We start from the raw sequence: 23,639 nt of genomic DNA on the forward strand, positions 1-23,639 counted from the left end.
TTAAGGGCAAGTGGAATGCACTGTTAGCTCTTCTGTCCTTTTCAGTTATTTGGTTTTGTGCATTAACATACCTTCTTCCCTTATTTATTTCCAATCTTTTACTTACATTGCATCATGGTGTTTCTTGTAGCCCTTGCAGTTCAAGATATTGATCAGCCTTTTCTACCATATTAAAATGTATACTTGATCGAAAATCATGGTTCAAAGTAATATGACGTCTATAAAAGTACAGTTGACTTTTTTTTGTTTAAGAGAGAAAGAGAGCGTGGAGAGGGAGAGGCGGAGGGTGAGGGAGAGAATCTCAAGCAGGCTCCATGCTGGGACTCCATGCATGAATACGGGACTCGATCCCACAATCCTGAGATCATGGCCTGAGCCAAAATCAAGAGTCGGATGCCCAACCAACTGAACCACCCAGGTGCCCCCAAAAGTACACTTGACCTTTGAACAAAGTGGGAGTTAGGATCACTGACCACCACCCCAACCATGTAGTTGAAAGTGCACATATAATTTTTGACTCCCCAAAAACTTAACTGCCAGTCATCTACTGTCGACTGGAAGCCTTATCGATAGCATAAACATTTTGTATGTTGTATATATACTGTATTATAATAAGGTAAGTTAGAGAAAATGTTATTAAGAGAATCATAAGGAAGAGAATATACATTTACAATACTGTATTGGTTGAAAAAAAATTTGTATGTGGACCCATGCAGTTCAGACTTGTGATCAATTGTATAAGAATGTCATGATCTTTCCCCACAGTCTGCATAAAATTGCAAAAACCTCATTGCTTGCCAAGGAAGTAAACAATAATGTTGAAGAAAATGTTCCTTTTTCCTTTTCTTAGATCAGATAGTAAGCAACCAAACCTGAGTTTGGTTTTTGAGTCATTTAGACTTCCATTTTATGTTTGCAGTTGGTAAATATTGAGTAAGAGATACTGTAATGTATCCCTTGGAAACTATCTACTGACAAATTATTTATGAAATTGAGAGAATGATGTTTTATAAACTCTTTTAATCCTTCGGTTTAATCCTATATTTTGATCCTATATAGCATGCATAATGTTTGTGTGTAGTTTCAGTAATCTGACAACCTTCCAAAGGGATTTAAAAAAATTTTTTATTATGAAAAATTTCCTACATGTCTCATCCAGCTTCAACAATTAATCACATTTTGCTGTTCTTGTTTCAGTACACAGAGAAACACACATTTTGTTTTCCTTAGTATCTTAAAGTAAGTTTCAAGAGTCCTGTCATTTACCTGTAAGCACTTTTGCCCATAGGCTTCTAAATGGATTTGATGCAAGATTTTATAATTAGAGCAGTATAGACGAAAAAAAAAGGGCCACCAAATATTAGTACATATTTTGGTCTTAATTTAAAGAACCTTTATAAAATATATTAAAATTCTTAAGAATTTTCTAAAATTTTCTTTAGAGCCACAAAAAATATTGCCAACTCTCATTTAAGAGGAAAATGAGTTCCCTAGTAAGCCCTTTGTTTACAGAACAAATGTGTATTTTGTTTCATCAGTAAAATCCCAGGAACAGCCATGACTCATTCCACTAAATGAAGGAACAGAAATAGGATCTCCCTTGTCTTTTATTTATGCCTGGGATGGGTGACCAGAATATTTTTACATTATTGCTAAGTAATTTTTTTAAGAGCTCTGACTTACTTAGATTTTAGGAATATATTCCTTTTTTCTTTTTCAATTCTATCTATTGCTTCTAAGTAAGAGAGTATTGCTCCAAAAATTTGTCTGGTTTTGGTGTCTTGTTTTCTTTCACCCTCTTCAGTTCTGTAATTCCCAGCAGGGAAGGGATCCTGTTTCCTTGTTATGACCATCCTCCTCTCCCCAGCCCACCTCCCATCTACTTGCTTTGTAACAGTGAAAATTATCTTACAGTTATAGCAACTTGAAACCTCTTCAAGTGTGATCTCTATTAAAAATTTTAGGTAATTGATATGTAACATTAGTTTCAGGTGTACAACATAATGATTCCATATTTGTATATATTGCAAAATGATCACCGCAGTTAAGTCTTGTAAACGCCTATCACCATACATAGTTACAAAATTCTACTTGTAATTATAACATTACTAGTTCAAGTATATTATCGGACATGGCTTTTCACTTGGGTTTAAAAAAAAAAAAAGGCAGCATCACCAATTTTTTTCCAAACAGAAATATAGATTAGGTAGGACCTCAATCTATAAAATTGGTTTTAAAAAGCTATTTGTTTTTCACTGAAACGTTACAAGCCCATATCCTTATTTAGCTTCCTCTCAAATACTGAAACACCTCTAAGGAACCCCAGGGTTCCAGAGATTACTGTTTGAAAACCAGTGGTCTAAGGGGGCCAGTTTGTGGTTTATTGGGGGAAGGTTATAGTCTTTTCATAGATCTAGCAGTGAGAGACAGATTTGCCTTGGAGTCAGGGCCAAGACTTAATTCTGGGTTAGAAACAAGCTTTATCTTTTTGAGAAAATAACCAGCCTGTGTTCTGGGTTCAGCATCAATCTTATAGGTTGCTCAAAGTTTAGATATAAGGAAGTAATCGGCACAAATTTTTACAACAGCATTTCTTTTTCTTTTCTTTTTTTTTTTTTTAAGATTTTATTTATTTACTTGAGAGAGAGAGAACAAGGGAGAGAGAGCAGGAGCGGGGGCGGGGGGCGGGCAGAGGGAGAGGGAGAGGGAGAAGCAGACTCCCCGCTGAGCAGGGAGCCCAATGCCAGGCTCAATCCCAGGACCTTCGGATCATGACTGGAGTTGAAGGTAGATACTCAACCGACTGAGACACCCAGATGCCCTACAACAGCATTTCTGAAAATAGATTAGGTGGACTGAGGTGCATTAACTGCTCATTAAAAATCCACATTTTGAAGTTATTTATGAGTCAGATTGCTGTAGAAGCTGAAGCTGAATTACAGAATTCAGACTTCTGCCTCATAATTCAAATGTCGATTTTTCTTAGGGGGCCAAACACTGCAGAAACCTTACTGAGAGCCTGAACAATTTTGCGCCCGTTAAAAAACAGCATTCCTTAGAGCCTGATGATATCCGGGTGGAGTAGAATCATTAGAGTATCTATTTTTTTTTTTTTAAATATTTTATTTATTTATTCGACAGAGATAGAGACAGCCAGCGAGAGAGGGAACACAAGCAGGGGGGAGTGGGAGAGGAAGAAGCAGGCTCATAGCAGAAGAGCCTGATGTGGGGCTCGATCCCACAATGCCGGGATCACGCCCTGAGCTGAAGGCAGACGCCTAACCGCTGTGCCACCCAGGCGCCCCTTATTTTTTAAAGATTGATTGTGATGCTCTGGTGATTGCCTATCATGAGTGTGTGTGTCATTTGTGTGGGGTGTGGGAGGTGGTATGTGGGGTGTGTGCAGGTGTGGGGTGTGGTGAGTTGGGTGCATGTGAGTGTTTGTTGGGAATGTGGGGGCATGTGTGAACGTGTGTGTCTTATTCCGTGGCAGTGGGGTGCGGGATGAGAGCAGCACAGATGTGCATGTGACAAAAATTTTTTTTTTAAGATTTATTTATTTAGTTGAGAGAGATAGAGAACGAGCAGGAAGGAAAGAGAATCACAAGCAGACTCCACGCTGAGTGCCGAGCCTGACACGGAGCTCGATCTCACAACCCTGAGATCAGGACCTAAGCCGAATTTAAGAGCTGGACACTTAACTGACTGTACCACCCAGGCACCCCAACAAAACTATTTCTAAAAGACAATTCCAGATATTCCTACCTCTTGTTTTCTCTGTTGCTTCCTCCCGAGTATACACAAAACACTCCTGGTTTTGTGAAATTGGGAAGATGGAAGTCTAGGATGAGAAAGAGGGAAGGGCTCTTAGAAGGCAGGCAAGGGCTGTTAGACCTCCGGAATCTTGCAGGGAAGGCTTGCTTTCAACATCTGTTGGACGACTCCCCATTTGGCAAATGAAGATAAACTTAAGAATGAGTTTGGACAATAGCGAGTATGTTGACTCCTCTAAGTAGTTTGCGTTCTTCTTGATGTATGACTGTGGAAATTGGAAATGAAAATTTGGGGTGGTAACAACGAAGGAGGTCTGTATGAAGTGATTGGATTGAATTTACGTTGAATTCAGGAGAAAACTTCTGGATTTTGAATGTTTTTTTTCATGGTTCTATGGTTACTAGTTAGGAAGTGGTATAAAATTAAGTAATTTCCACTGATATGTACTTGAATGTCCTTCAGTTACAGGAAGTTTTGCGTCCCAGGTGGCTGCTTCAGTCGCTGTAGGCTCGCTGATAGATGGGGGAGGTCTCGAATCCTGGGTGAGAGGGTTTGGTGCTGCTGCTACAGAGGTAGTAATATTCACCAGCTTTACCTCTTGATAAGCTAAGGATTTAAGAAGGTAATTCTAATCCCTGCTTTACCTTTGGCTTGCTATCTGATTACGCACAGAGCATAATTACAAGGGATGGTATCACTTGCTGCCTATTCAGTAGTGTGAGTGCATGGCTCTTTAAAAATACTCGGGGAGGGGCGCCTAGGTGGCACAGTTGGTTAATATCCTTTAGGATCAGGTCATAATCACAGGGTTATGGGAATCTGGCTTCACACTCAGCGTGGAATCCGCTTGAGATTCTCTCTCTCCCTCTGCCTCCCACTCATGAGCTCGCTCTCTCTCTCAAATAAATAAATAAAAATAAAAATCTTAAAAAAAAATACTAGGAGATGGGCACTGTTGTATATGCAGAAAGATGGGAGGAAATGTTAGGATAGTAGATGATTTTGACTGAGAATCCTATTGAGAGTGGAGTGGTGAAAATTTTTAGTCTTACTTTAGATATTTGGAAACATTTAGGTTATAAGAAATACCAGATAGCTTTACTTCAAGAAAGTGGTCAGTCATTCTTTTTTGGGAAATAATTCTAAATCGTGTGTTAAAGACATATAGTCTTATTCTGAATTTTGACTTATTCACAATAGATTCTACAATATAATCATGGGAAATTATTATTATCACTGTTCTGGGACAAAGGGGTGGAAACTGAAGGCAACAAATGGGTCGCTCTGCTAGAAATTGAAGCAAATATATATAAATAATCATAGGCAAACATTGCTTTTCCTTTAAATGACATACTTCTTTTAACACCTTGGAAATTCCTGCAAAGGAATTCTATCGTCAGGTTAGTATAAAAGGTTGACTGTCGTTTTGCTGATGTCTGAAGTCAAAGTCATTAACCATTAAGTTCTAGATCAGAGCCAGGCAGAGAGATTTAATATCTAGGCAACCATAACATCTCTCTCTTGGTGCAGGAAAATTTTCTTGTATTGGTTCTGATTGGTTTGATATTGAAAAGGGAGCATCCTCCTTTATTCTAATTGTTAGTCAGCTCTAATAGCCAAAAAGATATGGAAAAAGATTGTACACCTAATCCATGGTCTAATGATACAGCTCCCTTGTAATTATAATGAATAATTAAGACATTCAAACTTAATCTGGATCTAGCATCACACAAACATCAGGTGAGTCCTAAAATCAAAATGTCGTGGCAAGTGTGTTAATAAAAATTGCATATGCAGTATTAATAGTTTCCTTCCGATTACTCAGGAGCTATCAGATTTATCTTTTTGACATCAAGCTTTAGCCATGAAGCCTATATAGTGAACTTCTAGTGCAGAATACATGAACTCGGAAGTCACTTACGCATTCCTTTACTATGTTGCATCAAAGCCAATTCTTAATTCATTTTTACTTTTGGGGTCTTTGCACTTAGATTTTAATGTAGGCACTCAAGGAGGGTTCTTTGGGGAGTCAACACAGATGATTTTCCTTAGAAATGGCTCTAACGGGCACCTGGCTGGCTGAGATGGAAGAGCATGATACTCTTGATCTTGGATTCTTGAGTTCGAGCCCTGTGTTGGGTGTAGAGATTACTTAAAAATAAATAAACTTAAAAAAATGGCTTTAAAACTATAAATACTATATTTGGTAACATAATTTCCTGGGTTTTTAAAACTAAGTTGAAGTAAACAAGTATCTGTGTGTCCTTTGGGCAAGCACGATGCCAGTGGATTCAGGACTTATGGAGATTGATATTTTCTGTGGATGCTAAACCAATATCCAGGGAATAAGGTAGATAGCTAATACTGCATAATGGAAAATACAAAGTTCTGTCGTAGGTAAGGAGTAAGAGAGATTTTTATTTAATGTGGGGGAGGACTAAAATTAATTAAAGAGGAGTGACTTTTACATTCTGGATTTTGAAGGTCTTAATCCAGTGCACTGGGGCCCTTGTAGATTTTAGTTTAATGAGTTTTAGTTTGCCAAATTATGTAATGGGTGCAGCAGGCAGATTTAATTATGAGGCTGAGCTTAACTCAGAATTACGGCATATGGCATATATAATATTAAATTAAAAATTTTTCCCCTTAAATGGAGTCATTTCTGCTGACCCTCACGCCATATATGAAGCATGACTCCTTACCATTTCAAGGCAATTTTTTCTTGAGTTTCTTTGTCTCTATTTACAATATTAATTCTTTATCTAGTGGTAGAGCTTGGCTGATCAGTTGTCATTGAAAGATTAGAGGGACAGTTTGTTTATTTGTAGCTGTGTAATGTGGTAAGGAGTTTGTTTTAGTATTTTTCCTTGTTTTAGTCGACAAGATCTAGGTGAAAAAACCTAATTAATTCACACTAACCTGTGTAATTGTAGAGCCCCCTCTGTGATAAATGGAGTGTCAAATTTGAGCTTCATGATTGATGATTCTGAAGGTTTGAAATGCCAGACTATGCTATCTTTCAACCATATCCTGTTATATATAACATTTATATTATGTAATCTCACTGATGAGATCAGTTAGGTGGATCTCTTAGATAGCTTGAACTAGATATTCAAGACAGTTGTCGATAAGTTAGGCTTTGTACTTTAGAGGAGCTTGTTATAATTGGGTATTTTTCTGTTATTATTCAGTAGCTTGTTTTAGCTGTAAAATATTGTCCGTCAATGCTTAAATTTTACATAGTATAGTAAACATTTTCTTATTTCCTTTACTGTTTAAGCATGCCTCCATTGCACAGTTGATGTCTCTGCAAAAGTTTAATAATTTGTTTTGTCTTAGTAAAAGGAGCCAATAAATATTTTGAGCGACTGGTGAAACATTGTTCTAGACTCAGTTGTCTTCAAGGGGAAAAAAAAGTTTATGGAATCACAGTGAACTATAAAATGGTTACATTTTGCTAGAAAACCTTGGTGTTTCTTGGGTAAATAATGAAGTGTTTATGGGCTTTTTCACTACTTTATTGATAGCATAAATTTATATTACCCAGGAATAGTTATACTCAAAGGAAAAGAAGAGAATTTATCTTAGTAGTGAACTCCCATCTAAAAGATAGTTTTGGCTGTTTTAAGTAGATTTTTTTCCCCCTGCTTTTCTGTGGTGGTGAGGGAGGAAGGAAGGGAACACTTACTACTAAAAATACAAAATGCTAAGTAGAAGTAAAGTCTTTTTTGTTTGGGTGTTAAAGCTTACATATTTGTGCTGTCCAGACCTGACACATTTAGAAACAGGAATTTGCCTGTGCATAATCTTAGGCAAACATAATCTTAGGCAAAAATCTTAGCCAATATTTTTAATGTTATAGAATGCCCTGTGGAATGTTCTGAATACCCAAAGCAGCTTTCTTGAGGATTTTGAGTATTATAAAATATGGAGAAGTGCAGGATTCACAGAGCCAGTATCTAAAATTCAATGAGAATTGTTAGTTGGTGCGCTTTTCAGCTATAAGCCACTATTGTCATGCGCAAGCATGTCTCCTCATGAAGAGAGTCTTTGTTCTTTTCTGCAGAAGTTTTGTCATTCCTTGAAACATCAATACAGTGCTACCTCCAGAGAAACAACACTGCCAGTCTTCAAGCAGAAACTCAAAGCAAGAAGGATGTTTTAAACTTTAAAGCTAAATCTAATCTGTGAATAACTGGAGGACCTAATTATAGCAATTTTTAAAAATTCTGCTGTGTTTTAAACATAGCAGAATAATGCTCTGTGTCTCATTTTGATTCTGAATGTAACCTTTATAGGAATTATAGTCTCCAGTCATTTCTAATGGGAAGTGTAGCCAGTCTGGCTTTCATGTGACATTGAACACTTTATAGCTTCTTCATAGTGAAAATGAGCACAACAGTTCAACAATATGTAATTAAGGGAAAACATAATTTAAGAAATATTTCTGGGTATTATGTTAATTATCTTTTACTTACCTGGTGCTTTTTATTTGTCACCATAGTCGAGCTCCCCAATATCACAAGACATGTATAAAGATCTGTAAAGGTCTTCTGAAGGTCCTTCCTTTACAGAAAGGGAAATTTAATATAGGAGTCGGGCTGACTTCTCTTTCACTTGTGTGAAAATGGGAAAATCAGAAGTAATTTGTGTTCTCTACTGTGCAATCCACAGTAGTTCATGCTCTGTGTTGTGGAAACAAAAGCATTAATTTTTTCTCCTCTTGGCTATGTGCTCTTAGTTCTGAGTTATGACATTGAGGACTTCTGTCTTCTTAGTTCTTATCCACTCATTATTTTTACTTAGTATCATGTTGAATTTTACAAATGTGATACTGGAATCCCCAGATGTGATTTCAGTGTACCTGTCATCAGCCATCTCACATTTATTTCACTAAATGAAATTCTAACTTTACTTGTAACAAACCACATTGATTCAGTTTACCTGTATAGTTTAAAAGGCAAAAGACCTAGAATTTTGCACTGTCTTGAAACCTTATGAAGTTCTTGATTTCTTTTTTTTTTTTTTTGCGTGTTTTTACATGCCCATAATTTGCTTTGAAATATTCTGGTGGGGAGCACATAGTTATTCTTGTCATCTGTTTTTTTGCTCTACATGCTACATGTCATGTAATTATTCTGCCTAGAGCCAGATCTGATGCCTTATTATCATAAGTTCTGTGGGCATTGAGTGATACTCCCCGCCCTGTTTTGCCCCCCTTTTTTTTAGTAGAAGATTTTACTTATTTTAAGAGAGAGAGAAAAAGCATGAGCGGGGGAGGGGCAGAGGGCGAGCTTGACTCTCAAACTGACTTCATGCTGAGCATGGAGGCCGATGGGGGGCTCAATTCCATGCCCCTGAGATCATGACCTGAGTGGAAATCAAGAGTCAGACGCATAACTGACTGAGCCACCCAGGTTCCCCACCCCTGTTCCCTGTAAGACTTCTGTTTGGTTTTATTTATTTTGATTTACTCAAAATGACCTGTTTAAATTTTGCTTGGTCATTCATTTCAAGTATCTTAGCATGTTTCTCAAATTGTGTTCCAAATATGATAAATGTGCTATATTTGTGCTATAATAGAAGACTCCCATGGCCAAATATGCTTGGGAAACTTGGTATAAAAAAAGTTAAACTGGCTTCATTATTATAGGATTTTTCACAAAGCCTCCCTGATTCATCTTGAAGGGTCCATCTCCCATATGTGTTTGACAGGAGAATCACTCCCTCCCCTTGCCCCAGGGAATAACTGTTAACATCTCTTGGCAACTGTTTTTGAGAACACTGATTTAGGAATTAAATGAGGTGTTTTTTAATACTTTGAAAAACACGTCTTAAACTCCACCAGGCCCTTTTGAGTATATGTTACTTAGTGATTAATAACACTGGTATGAGCTTGCAACAAAAAATTTCCTATGTGAGAGAAGTTCTTTATAAAGAAATGCATTGGGGCTCCTGGGTGGCCCAGTCAGTTAAGCGTCTGCCTTTGGCCCAGGTTGTGATCCCAGAGTCCCAGTATCGAGCCCCGAGTTGGGCTCTCTGCTCATCGGGGAGTCTGCTTCTCCCCCTGATCCTCCCCCTTCTCATGCTCTCTCTCTCTCAAATAAATAAATAAAATCTTAAAAAAAGGAAAGAAGTGCATTGAATACATTGTGGCTAAATAAACAAAAATTCTTAACGTCTCAAAATTTGCTACAGCTCCTTAACCCTGTTTAGAATCCTTGTCATTCACTGGTAGTAAACTGTCAGAGTGGACTTCATGAACCTTATAATCGACACTTTAAACCTGCACGAATTAAAATATCTCAGATAGTTCAAAAATACTGTGTCAACTTGGTGAGTCAGATCTGCCACATTGAGCTTGCAGGTTGTGGCTGGGAATGATGGCATTGTGTAGTTACTAGTTTGTCTCACTTAGAAACAACTTGGCAGGCAGACATCGTGCAGATAAATGAGGAAAGATTGTCTTTCAAGTGGCATAAGACATTCTTTAAACCAGTGTGTCATATCTGGTTATATAGTCAGCATTTTCTTTAGAGCAGAGAACCCTCTCTCAGGATTCCTGAATAAGGAGCAGACATCTTTGTGGGGATAGCTCTCAGGAGATTTCAAATACTGTATTTCATTAGTTCAGTCTCTCTGGATGTCTCAGGAAGCACTCATACTGGAATCCCTTCTTTCTTCCCACTAAATCCCAACCAAGTCAATATGATTAGCTGTCTGTAAAACAAATGGCCTGCTATCCATCTTATGTATATTATTGCATTTTAATTTCATAATAACCTACGTGGTGGCGTGTTATTATATCCATTTTAGAGATGAAGGAAATCAAGAGTTTAAAGAGTTTCCTTCCAAACTGCTGGTAAATACTAGACAGAATTTGACCTCTCCCTTTTGATTTCCAGGTTCATATTGGTACCTTCAGGTGTGGGTTCCCACAACCAGGTCCTTCTACTGGGACCCTGAACCATCTGTGAGCTCCCTGAGGTCTCTAGAGATAGAAGCAGTGTTAGATTTGACTAGGTTTATAAGTGCAGATACAGTACATGAAGAAGTTTCTTGAAACAATTTTTATTTAGTCATGTCTATTCATAGGACTTTTGATTAATGTAACCTGTTAGCATACACATGTTATTCCTGTAGAGTTAATAAGTTATTCAAAGGGATTCCAGTGGTTTAGCCCACTCTCCCTTTGTCTTGAGTCATTCACTATTAAATGATTGGCTAGAGTTACGCCAAAATTACCCGTGGGCAGAAGATCTGGTTGGATTTCTTTGTCTTGGAGCCCTTCTAATGAGTGCACGATCCTGTGTTCTTCGTCAGTTTTGCTTAGAAGCTATTACCACCCCTTGTTCATGTTCATAGGTTGGATAATTAACCCTCAAGACTTCTTGTTAGGTTATTGTTATAGAACGACCCATAAGGAGTTAATACATTTTTTTTTTATTATTGTCTACAAAATAATACTGGGCCACTCTTGAGCGGGGTATATTATCATGCTTAATGTTAATAATTTGATATTCCATTAAAAATCAATATATATCTTTTTTTGTATCTGTGGAAGGCAAGGCATATTTTGTAGAACTCACACAGTTGTGCTTTTTTATATTATTTCAGTTGGATTAGTTATTTCAGTATTCCGGGAGAAAATCTATGTGGTTCAACCAATATTTGAGCACCAGTATTGTTCTTAGTTTTATCCTAGAAATACAGAGGTGAGTAAGACATGACTCTTTGGCCCTGAGGAAGAGGCTAGGTCAGTGTTTTCAACCTAGGCATGCTATTGACATTTTGAACCAGGTAATTCTTGGTGTGGGAGGCTGGAGGAGGCCAACCCGGTACATGGTGGTATGTTTAGTAACTAAAGCAACACCAAAGTTGCAACAGTCAGCTTTCCCAAGACCCTTGAGCCTCTATCTAGAAACAATTCATGAGCTCAGAATGCAAGGCGACTCATGATCCATGTGGTTAAAAAGCTTTCCCCGGTAGAGATCCACTGCATAGCCTAACAGCTTTACTAAACTATTTAAACTATTTAAACTGCGTGACCTAACAGCTTTGGCTCTTTACTAAAGATTGGCCGTGCTTATAAAAGAGAGTGCCTGTGGATATTTGAGAGGTTACCTTCATTACATTAGGCCAGAGTAGTTTCGTGTTGGTGTCCCCCTCATGTCATTTTCTCTTTAGAAAAAAGCCATGCCTGTAAAATGGCTTCTAGCAAATCTGAAAAGGGACCTCCATTCTAATTACTTAAAATTCTTATTATTTAGAATTATGTGCCATGAGCAATTGCAGTAATGTAGGAAGCCTGAATCTACATGCTAGTGTGTATGTGTGTGTGGTCACAGCTGTGTACTTCTCTTGGTTTATTTGAACAGATTTGTTTTAAAAGCTCAGCCTACATAACCCATGGTTAGATTTCTGGGTAGAACTTAAATCTTTGCAACACAGTGTAATGCTTCTCTTCCTCAGGGGCAGGATATGGTCTGTATTGCGTGTTTTTCACTATGTTAGGGCTTATCCCTCTGTGCAAATGTCAGAAAGATTTTCCTGTGGCTCAGGAATGAGTTAGTGATGCAAGATTCCAGATCATTCTTTCCCCAAGTTACATAGACACAGTATACCATGACATATAACAGCAGCCCTGCACAGCTCCATTAAACATCTGCTAGTTTTGAAAAATTAAAATAATTTCCCATCACTCAAGGCAATGAAATGCAGATGGATTGATCACCCATATTGATACGAGAACTCCTGTGTGATGTGGAGCACACGGAGGTGGTGGCAGAATGGGATGTGTGCTGATAAAGCAGGGGAGTGGTGACTAGAGTGACTGACTATTCCTTTCCTTCTTCCATTCCATTGGGATGGACTTGAAATCTCTCGCATGTTGTATTCTGACTTGTTGCTGTCAGCTGGGCAGGTCCTGCAAATTCCTTCCCCACCACCAGCACCCCACGGGGTTCCATCCTTGAAATTCACAAGCCTCAGAATTCTCTCCACCTTTGCTTCCACTTTCTGCCTTCTCTGCCCATTTTTCTTTTGCTGCTTAAGCTCATGCTGTGTCCTTGGCCATGCACTTCTTTCCTCTCCCTACACCCCAGATTCGGCTCCTCCATTACGCATGGAGCGTTAGGCCTATGATGCTTTTGGGGCCCATGAAAAGGTTTCAATTTTAATTTCTTTAAAAATCAGAAGAAAAAAAATGACTATAATAATGAATATATGCTAATGAATCTAGCCTGAATTACAGTCACCTTTATACCACCACAGCCTTAAAATATCAATTTTAATTTTTTTTAGAGAGAAAGGGGTCCACAAAAGAAGGTCATGTGCCCATGTGCTCCCCTCATACAGAGATGGGATGTTGCTCTCTGTGAAAGGTGGCACTTGGCTCCCCTTGGCTTTGGACATTATTATAAATTCAAGGTCATTTATACCTAACCCTGTCTTACCCTTCACACGTGCTCTCCTCACACTCATGCCACGTACATTTTCTGCTGTAGTCTTTGGTGTGCCTACTCCGTGCCAACTCCCACCCATCTCTGCCTCCTCCAAATCAAACCAGCCACTGCTTTGTCACTTTAGTACCTTTTACTAGTGAGAGGGGCCGCCTCGTTTTTGTTTCCATCGTTGTGTGTCCATTGAAGTCGGGTTGTTTGGGTCACCCCTCTGCCCCCAGGCTTGAATGTATTCTGTACCTGGGAAATGTTTATCTTCATATAAGGCATCAAGCCAGAACTTTCCTGAAACATAACCCAGGAATCAAACTCTGAAACCTTCTCTGTTAGAAGTGAGAAGGACAAGCGTTTGATAGCCATCAGCATGTGCTGTTTCACTCAGCTATTCAACAAATAGTTTCTGTCTCTTCCTTGTAATATTTTCAGGTGTATTTTTTTACACTAGCCTTCACTTTAGGTGTTAGGTTACTCTGAAATCTCTGAGAATCAGTTTCATGCTGCTGAGGGCTTTCAGCTGCAGGAATGTTTTAAATAGTTGATTGGATGCTTTATTAAAGGAGTCTGGTCGCCCACACTGTTTGTGCAAATCTTGGAGTCTAGTGAGGTAATCTGATTTTTTTTTTTTTTAATGTTGCCTGAATTGCAAAATAGTGCTCCTCTCGGGAATGTGTTACCAAAAGTCAGGAAATTAACTCTGAAGGTCATTGAGCCATATAGATCACAAGCCACTTTGCCATGTTTTTGGTTTTTGGGTTTTTTTGTTGTTGTTGTTTTGTTTTTTCTAAGAGGAGCCTGAGTCCTCAAACAAGTCAGGCTCTCGCTGGCATTTGGATGTTGGTAAAGAAAGGGGTGTGGGGGCGCCTGGGTGGCACAGCGGTTAAGCGTCTGCCTTCGGCTCAGGGCGTGATCCCGGCGTTAGGCGATCGAGCCCCACATCAGGCTCCTCCACTATGAGCCTGCTTCTTCCTCTCCCACTCCCCCTGCTTGTGTTCCCTCTCTCGCTGGCTGTCTCTATCTCTGTCAAATAAATAAATCTTTAAAAAAAAAAAAGAAAGGGGTGTGGGTGCTGTATTTTCTATTCTCTGCATTAGGAAATTATGTTCCTGGTGCCACGGTAGAAAAAATCCCACAGGTATCTAAGTTGGAATTTATTTTCTGTTGTTCCACGCCTTTGTCAGTGATTACATTTTCTACATGCTGGTTATTATTGTTACATTTTTCATGCCAGGCATTCCCTAATGCTTTCCATAAACGTTTATTGAGTGCTTGCAGTGGGAGAGAGAGAGAGGCAAGTACGAACGAGCAAAGAGGGTCTCAGGTAGACAGTGAAGTACGGATGGTTCAGTTTATAACTTGCAACTTTATGATGGCGTGAAACGAAAGTGATATGCATTCAGTAAAAACGGCACTTTTAAGTTTGGATCTTTTCCCAGACTTGCAGTCTGCGGTACAATCCTCTCTCCTGATGCTGGGCGGCAGCCGCCAGCCACAGCTCCAGGGGTAATCAACGTGGTCGCGAGGGTAAACAGCCAACACGCCGACAACCATTCTGTTTTTCATTTTCAGTACCTTGTTCAAGGGAATTATGTGAGGTGTTCAACACTTTATTAAAATGAGCCTTGAGTTAGATGCTTTTGCCCAGCTGTGGGCTAATGGGAGTGTTGGCACATGTAAGGGAGGCTGGGCTAAGCTACGATGTTCAGTAGGTTAGGTGCATTAAACGCATTTTCAACTTAAGATATTTTCAGTTAACGAAGGGTTTATCGGGATGTAAGCCCATTGGAAGTCAAAGATCTGTAACTTATCTTGTTGGAAAGACTGGGAATCCTCATTCACACACTTGAAGTGTGTAGACATTGTTTTCTTCTACTCTAACAGATAAAACTTAGATGAATACCTACAGGTGGTACCATCAACGGCATCCTCGCAGTAATAGCACCCCACATACTTTTACCATTGTCACTGTCAAATTGCCTTCCTTTAGGTCATGTTTGTGCCCCTTTAAATAGTTAGTATTCTCACTTAGAAATAAAGAAGCTAAGATTCAGATGTTTGTCACTGAAACTGACATTAGAAGTAATTGGAAATGTAAGACTCCAAATATGTGTGTGTGTGTGTATATATATATATGTGTATATATATATATATATTCTTTTGCTCCTGGTCTTCTATTGTTTCTGCAACATTTTTTTTTAAATGTAGCCAAGAAAGTAGAAATGGTCTTCACTGTTAACCTCCCTTCAGAAATTTTTTTTCTCCTAGTATTGTAGTTCATAATACTCTTTTTTCTGATAGGAAAGGCAATTCGAACAATTCTTACTGTGAATCTAGAGTTCCAGAAAGGGAAAGCTGCTTTGAGAAATGGCTTGGTGCCTTATTGAGGAAGGATAATCTGCTTCTGCTTATCAAGCGAATAGCTTGAAACTTAAACCTTGAGTACTCTTCAGTGTTATAACCCTGGAGGAAAAGAAACAGTCTTGGCTTACACTGAAAGTGATAGGTTAACGGAATACAAGTTGAACAATGAGCAGGAATGCTGTTTGAATGTTATCATAGATTCCTCACATCAACGTAATGCTCTCTCTGAATTTCTATTACATTTGCAAAGCCGTTTTCTCCTAAACTAAAAGTCCTAGTAATAAAAACACAATAGCATGAGGGTTTTAAGCAGACAGGAAAAGTAGACAATAGGTAAATATTATGCGACTTTGAAAAGAAATAAACCAAAGGACATAATGTGTAAATATCCTGTCTGCATATTAAAAATAAGGTATTTCATGTTCTCCTCCTGAAATAGTTTACAAATATTCTAGAAATAGAAAGGTAAAGTTTCAAGATCATGAATTCTTTGATGTCACTGGAAGTAGTAAGGTAGAGTTTGAAGATCATGAATTCTTTGATGCCATTTCACATACAGATATTTGAACTCTTGTCCCCTATAACATGCTTATTTATAATCTTTCTTGGTCCAACAGACTGTAGGTGGTTTCTTATCTATGCATAAATATGAAAGTGTATGCATATGGGTGTCTGTATGAAGAGGTATGAACAGAAGTAAATGGTAAATATCTGAATTCCTTTGTCTCTATTAACTTTCATGGAGCCAGTTCTTATATTCCCTCTTCTTTTCCTTCCTGCTTGCCTGGTCTCCTCTTAACGTGACTTGCTTCAAAAATTTTTCAGAAACCTTTTCACGAAATTTGTTAAATTATCATTCTTCCACTTATGATCTTCCTTGTTCATTGAAAGCAGTCTACTAATGGCAAGAGCCAGTTGATACCATTTTATAAGACACAAGCTCATGGACCCATGCTAAATTATCCAAGTCCCTTAAATTTGGCACTTACAGTGGCAGGCCAGCTGAGAGTGTTCGGAACTGCTCCACCTCAAGCTAGTAGGAACTCAGATGGAAATGACTTCCTAGAGAGGTTAGCGGGGCTCTGAGGTTGATGCATGCACCCCTCATCCCACTGACAGCTGCTCTGAGATTTTAATGTACATTGAAGGGACAGTATTCTGTCTTAACTTACCAGCAAAATGCACATTTTTCTAAGGGTCTGTAACCTTGTAAGTATTTTCATACCATTTTAGTACTGAAAATTATAAAGATATTGAAAGGTGTGGGTAGTCTGTAGTGTACCAGGCCCAGATGTGTATACTGGCTCCCCCACTAAGGACAGTCCAAGACTAGGGATCCCATTATCCACCTCTCCCCATTTTAGCCACATTTGTCTCTCTGCCTATGTTGGGTTCATAGTGGCCTGAAGCCTAAAAGCTGGTAGAAGCTATGAAGGAAAATAGGGATGAATTTCTGGGCTGACCAAGGGTAGTAGAGGAATATGCCCATTTTTCCCTCCAGTCCAAGTTGTATGGGTAACTCTAAAATGCACATGTGTGGGTATGGCCCTCCTGTACATGGTCTAATTGAATGATAAACTGGCTCCATTTATAAAACCCACTGCCTCTTCTGGAAGCTTGTTTTCCATTTTATCCCCCCAGTATAGTTTGTTCAGACACTTCTTGTTCTCCTCTCCCCACCTAATGATCCCTTAAGACTGTTTCTTCTATGCTAGACATTATGAGTGGATCAGTATTGCAGTGATAAAAAGAAAAAAAAAATAAAGCGAAAAGGAAGAACTAAACTTGTAAATACACACTTATTTGTACCTTCAGCATGTTAGCATATAAGCCTTATGCTCTAGAATATTGTAGTGCTACAGATAAAGTGCTGTTGACAAAGTCCATTTTAGAGCTGTGTCATTAGATAGTGATGAATATGATATATATTTTTTTAAATATTTTCTTTATTTTTAGGGAGGGGGGGCAGAAGGAGAAAGAGAGAGAATCTCAAGCAGACTCTGCATTGAGCTCCAGAGCCCGAGGAGCTCGATCCCATAACCCCGGGATCAAGTCAGATGCCCAACTGACTGAGTCACCCAGGTGCCCCGTGATGAGTATGCTATTGAATAAAAGGTAAAGATAAGTGCATCTGCCAGGTGATGAGTGAGATATCTCAAATATCAGGTCAACATCAGAATCTTGTGTTAAAAAGAGAAATGACCCCAGGAACAATCCTGACAATTTACCTTGTAAATTACGTGGGGACAGTATAGTATGTTCCAAATCCATGAGATAAATTCTATCTAGAGCTCATAAGTACTGTACTTAACTTGGCTATGCCTGTGCGCTAAACCCAGGTGATATGGAGGCTTTAACTTCAGGAATCGTTTAGTGTCATGTGGGAGAAATCTGGTATGATCTCAACATCAGGTATCAAATGACAGAAGTACTTGTCCCAACATTCCAGAACTCTGTGCATCCCCTTTTCTCACCCCAGCCTCTCTGCACACACCTCTACCTCCTACGGAGGGCTGAGCTGGGCTATGCGTGGCCAGTATCCTCCCTGCTTGTGTTCAGCAAGCACATGCTGCTTGGTGGGGTATGATCTTAGCATGAGTATTTAGTGATGAAATTTGCATGTTCTTTGCTGGGAGGCGTGTAATTAGAATAAGATTTTGCATTCGCACAGCCACATGTAAAATGTGAGCCAGGAGCATTGTCTATTTAATAGCATTAGACTGTTTTCATTAAAATATTTCCTTTTAAAAACATATTGAGTGAAAACAAAATACATTTAATTCAATTAAAAAAACCTGTCCATTTAAACAAATTGTCATTTACAGAAATCTAAAGAAAAAGAAAAATTTAGAAGCCCACAAAATCAGTCAGATTTAAAGATAACAGCAAGTGATTGCCATCTTCTTAAAAGCTTCAGGGCATGTGTTGGGAGCCTCATCTTATTTACCCCCTACTCAGATCTTTGTTTTTCTGCTCTAGGAGATAAAACTGAGAGAATATGGCTTATATGCCACAGTTAAGCCATTGTTTTATCTGATCCCTACCTCGTATCAAATATTTATCAGGTTTCTGGATATAAATGTGCTGGTCTGTGCCAGTTGAATTAATTGAAGTCCTCACTTCCAAGAGATTATAAGAAAGACTGAGAGGAAGTGATATAATAGTGCAATAAGATTGATGAGAAACAAATGGCTAATATGTTAACATGGGCATTTATTACTGCATTTTAAATTCTGTATTGGCTTGTGTCTGAAATGCTTAGGGTAGCACTGTCTATTAGAAATATAATGCAGGTCACATATTTAATTAAAAATTTTCTAGAGGCCACATTTTAAAAAGGTAAACAATTGGAACTAATTTTAATCATATATTTTAATTGAACCCACTCATTTGGCATGTAAAAATTAGGAACGAAGTATTTTACAATATAATCTTTCATGGTAAGTCATCAAAATCTCAACTGGGACACTAAACTTTCATCAGAAAATTTTGATGAGTTCATAAAATGGACAGTCAAAAAGTAGATTTGCTTATTCAGGTTGTTGTAAACTTGCTTAAACGTTTTTCAATAATAGGACTCACTGTTTTTTAATTTACATTTACATTAATTACAGTGAAATCAAATAAAAAATTTAATTCCTCAGTTCAGACAGCTAGTGTTCACCCTTATTAGTACAGGTTCAGGGTACTCAACTGTGTAGTCATTTTCTTGGAACTATGTTAAGAATGCAGGAACAGAAGGGAGCAAAGGTGTTTGAGGGTGGAGGGGAGTAGGCCCATAGGCTAACAATAGAAAAGTCAGTAGAAGAGCAAATTTTGGGAGAGATCAGTGTTGCACAATCTGTGTGAGGCTGAAATCCAGGTTTTGAGGGGGAAGTACCCAGCTATGAGGGGTTCACACAAAATTTTATTTGAGCACAAGATCCTACTGCTTTACATTTTTGAAAACTTATATAACCTCTTTCAACTTCCCACCCAATTGAACAACCTCTTTTGCAACTCTGATCGATGGTTATCCATGCACTTAAGTGGCTCCTTGGGGAGGTGCTCACCATCTCCTTGAAGCTCCTTTTCAGCCATTCTCCATCACTGTTTTCACATTTAGAGACTTTCCTTTGTGATTTTCCTTCAGAGATTGTCTCTACCTTTATTTTTTCTTATTTTCATTAAAGTTACTTGATAACGTTTTGTTTCCCTTGTCGAACCTAAAAACAAAACAGCCAGTTATTTTACCAACATCTGAGTCTTTGGGGGAATAGCAGAGGAATTGAAACTTGGAACACAAAAGCTTTGACAAACCAAAGGAACTTTACAGAGAAAAGGAGGAAGTTGGGAGGGGCTGCTTTTTATTCGAATAAAAGTCCATTGAAGGAAAGCAAGAGTTCAGAGTGTTGGTTTCTCCTTGGCTGAGTTGCGGAATTTTCCTATTGGCTGAGCTTGTTGCTGGGCAAAGAGAAATTTTTACTTCCTCTTGCTGGAGTAGCAAAATAGGCTTCTTCCTGTTGGGAATGCAATTGAAGAGTAGTGGTAGGGTGTTAGAGCTCCCCCTTCTGGCCTTCCGACTCCGTTTTAAATGAGGTTTCCTTTATTCAGTTTCATACCCTCCAAAGTAACCTTTCTTTATTTTTTTTTAGTGTTTATCTAAAAATGTGACTACAGGGTCGCCTGCCTGGCTCACTCCATAGAGCGTGCAGCTCCTGATCTCAGGGTTTTAAGTTCGAGCCTCATGTGGGGTGTAGAGATTACTTAAAAATGAAAAACTCTTTTAAAAAAATAAAAATGTGAACCCATCCTTGTGGATGTGATTTGGCACAGCAAGATTTCCCATGATCATCTGGGGCCCTGTATTTGTAAAACATAAAACTGCATTATCTTTATTTTTTTTTCTTTCATTTTCATCTCTTAAAACCTTGGGATGTTTTTCTTATGGAACTGCTACCTAGCTGTGCCTTTCCTGTCCTGTACTACTTCAAAGAATTATTTCAAGCAAAACACAGGATATTGTATATACTTAAATTCAATTTGAGAAAGTTTACCTCCTGAAATAATTTTGAGCCCTGATTCTATTACTTAGTACTTTAGTATTCCTATCAAATACATAGCTGTATTAGTTTCTCTTGCTACAGTAATGCTGCAAAGCCACAACCCGCCCCAGAATTCAGTGGCTTAAAATAATTAGTTCCCAGGCCTATGGGTTCACTGATCTTGGCAGAGGTTGGCCAGATTGAATAGAAAAGAAACTGAGCATGTATAGAATTGTTCTTGTGTCTAAAATGGAGAGGAGTAATAGAATTTGAATTTTTCTGGGTTGCATTATGTACTGAATGCTAATTTGCCCTAGCTGTCAGAACTAGCAGACATTATACTGGAAAATCGTGCATTTGTTATCATCAAATTTCTTCACAATGAATGCCATTCAAACCATCCTCTCTGAGAAACCAATTTCTGGGTCCTCCAGCTTGTGACTTAAATGCATTAACTCTAGAATGAGATTTTAATAAAACACCTTCATTTGAAATTTACTTGATCTCTACCAGTAACCCACATGTGTGTGCATGCATTTTTATTACTATCACTAACTAGCTGTATAGTATGTATATATACAGGGATATGCGTATATCCCTGAAAATACAGATCAAGTAAAAGTAAGGCTTGATGAACATGCATTAACAGTTGGAATGTTGGGGATTCTGGACCCCTGCTTTGCAGATTCAATTCTCTACTTCTGATTTAAGAAAAGAACAAATTTAGGAGAAAATTTTCATCTGCATTTCAGGGGAGATTTCTTAAAAGGAAGCCAGCAAACATTACTAGATTGTTAACATCTAGTGATTAATTGATTGATTGATTTAATTTATTTATTTAATTTAAATTCAATAGCCAACACATAGTGCATCATTAGTTTTTGATGTAATGTTCAGTAATTCACTAGTTGCATGTAACACCCAGTTAACATCCAGTGATTTAAATTTGAGAAATGCAGATTAAACATTTAAACTGTAGATTTGCTTCCCTTTTTACTTTGTCTAAAAATAATATTTTATTTTTTAAAGATTTTATTTATTTATTTGTCAGAGAGAGGAGAGAGCACAAGCAGGGAGAGCGGCAGGCTGAGGGAGAAGCAGGCTCCTTGCTGAGTAAGGAGCCCGATGTGAGACTTGATCCCAGGGCCCCAGGTTCATGACCTGAGCCCAAGGCAGATGCCTGACTGACTCAGCCACCCAGGCGCCCCTAAAAATAAAATTTTAAAAAGCCAGAAACAAAGGATTGCAGAATATTACTACCATAGGGGGAAAAAGTTATTTGAAAATAATATTCAAGATTGAAGAATAAAAAAGCTTAAGAACTAGTAGAAGGAATACCAGCTGATTCAGTTTAAAAAAAAAAAAAAGCAAGCATAGGTTTTAGTTCACAGCCGTGATTAGACCCCTAGGCAGGTTTTGAGCCTCTCTGATTATTTAAATAGATGCAGAAGTGACTTATCTTGGTTTTTCTCAGCATCAAATGAGATCTTCAAAGGAAAGGCCCAAGTAGAGGCTTTGATTTTTGCCCTTACCCCTTTTCCTATCTCCCTGTCCACAGGGTCAAGGCTGAAGAGCTAGCAATGCTGAGAGTCAAAATAGTATAAGGATAGTATAACTCTGTGTTTTGTTGGGCAACTATATGAAACATACCAGTAAAACCCAGAATTAAAGGGATAAACTAATTTTACGTCAACGACCTTGAAAAGAATTTGACTATTACCAGTGTAAGCACATGAAACAAAATTATGCATGTTATATATGGTATTTATGGTATATATATGTATGCAGTTTAAATATACTGCATATAAAAAATAGAACATATACTGTTTAGGACTAAATGGGCATTGTTGGATAGACCTTTTTTTAGGCGTATAGTTTGGTTGCCATCTATGAGGCTCCATTTTTTTAAATTCCAGTTTTAGATTTTATATCTTTCTGGGCAGTGGACATCACTCTTTCTCAGGCCTGCCTAAAATTCATGCTGTAAACGTTGGTAACTTAATTTTATGGGTTTTGAGTAACAAAGGTTTCTTTTGAGAGAACTTTTGATATCCTACTGGCCACCAACAGCAAGAATTATTTACTGGACTTGTTACAAAATGGAAGAACTCGAGTTTGGGGTCTGCTTTAGAATATCTGTCCTCTGAGCAGAAAGGAAAACTTGATACTGTCAAGTGACAAAACTAAAACAATATAAGTTACGAGTTTGATGTCCTTCATTCAAGAGAAAACAGCCCATGAATTGGGGGAGCACAGTTCCCCACCAGCAATGGAGTAGTGTTCCCTAGGGAGTTGGAGCAAGAACTTAAAGAGATTTAGAAGGGGCTGTGCAGAAACCGGGGCGTGATTGGCTGGAGGTGGGAGATGTCCTTATAAAGCGAGCAGGTCCTGATTTCTAGGGTAAGGTTCTAGCTAAGGCTTGGCTGGCACACTGTGATTGGTGTACATTAAAATTTCTTGACAGGTGTTTCCCTGAAGTGCAGGCTGATTGAGGTTTTAGATTTGTGCTGTAGGCCCCGGCCACTGGGGGGTGGTCTCCATTTTCGGGGTCCCGATAGAAGAATTCACTTCATCAATACCAGCAGAGACTGTGTTTTCATCAAGGAGGGCTAACTTGTCATTTGAAGCCAGGTCAACAGTGCCCCAAAAAGAATGTCAGATTTTAAGGAGTGAAACATGGATTAGTTCTCCAAAGGAATCTTTCTCTTTACTCACTCTTGTGGCAAATCTTGGGGCAGTTTAGCCTGAAACTCGAGATCTGAAATGATTGTGCCCCAAATAGTGGAGGTAATGAAGGAGGTCAGCTGTCCGCAAAGGTGAATTGGAACTGTGTACAGTTTCTGTAATCACATTTCTCTTTTCTCTGTGTTTTGACTAGCCTCTCCATTCTTTCCCTCTGCAAATACATGCACCCACACACATGGGACAAAATCTAGGAAAATTGCAATTTTCTGTTTTAATTTGATAGTCATCCTGGTCACGTAAACAAAACCATTGATGGAGTAGGTCCAGCTCCCACCTC

General features: G+C 38.5%; 1 protein-coding gene across 6 annotated transcripts in view; it reads left to right on the forward strand.

Moving 5' to 3' along the window:
* The window catches only part of APP (amyloid beta precursor protein), a 258,939-nt gene that overhangs the window by 27,581 nt on the left and 207,719 nt on the right, over positions 1–23,639 (forward strand). The gene's annotated exons all lie outside the window — the stretch shown is intronic.

Source organism: Ailuropoda melanoleuca, chromosome 1, assembly GCF_002007445.2.
Source record: "Ailuropoda melanoleuca isolate Jingjing chromosome 1, ASM200744v2, whole genome shotgun sequence".
Lineage (NCBI taxonomy): Eukaryota > Metazoa > Chordata > Mammalia > Carnivora > Ursidae > Ailuropoda > Ailuropoda melanoleuca.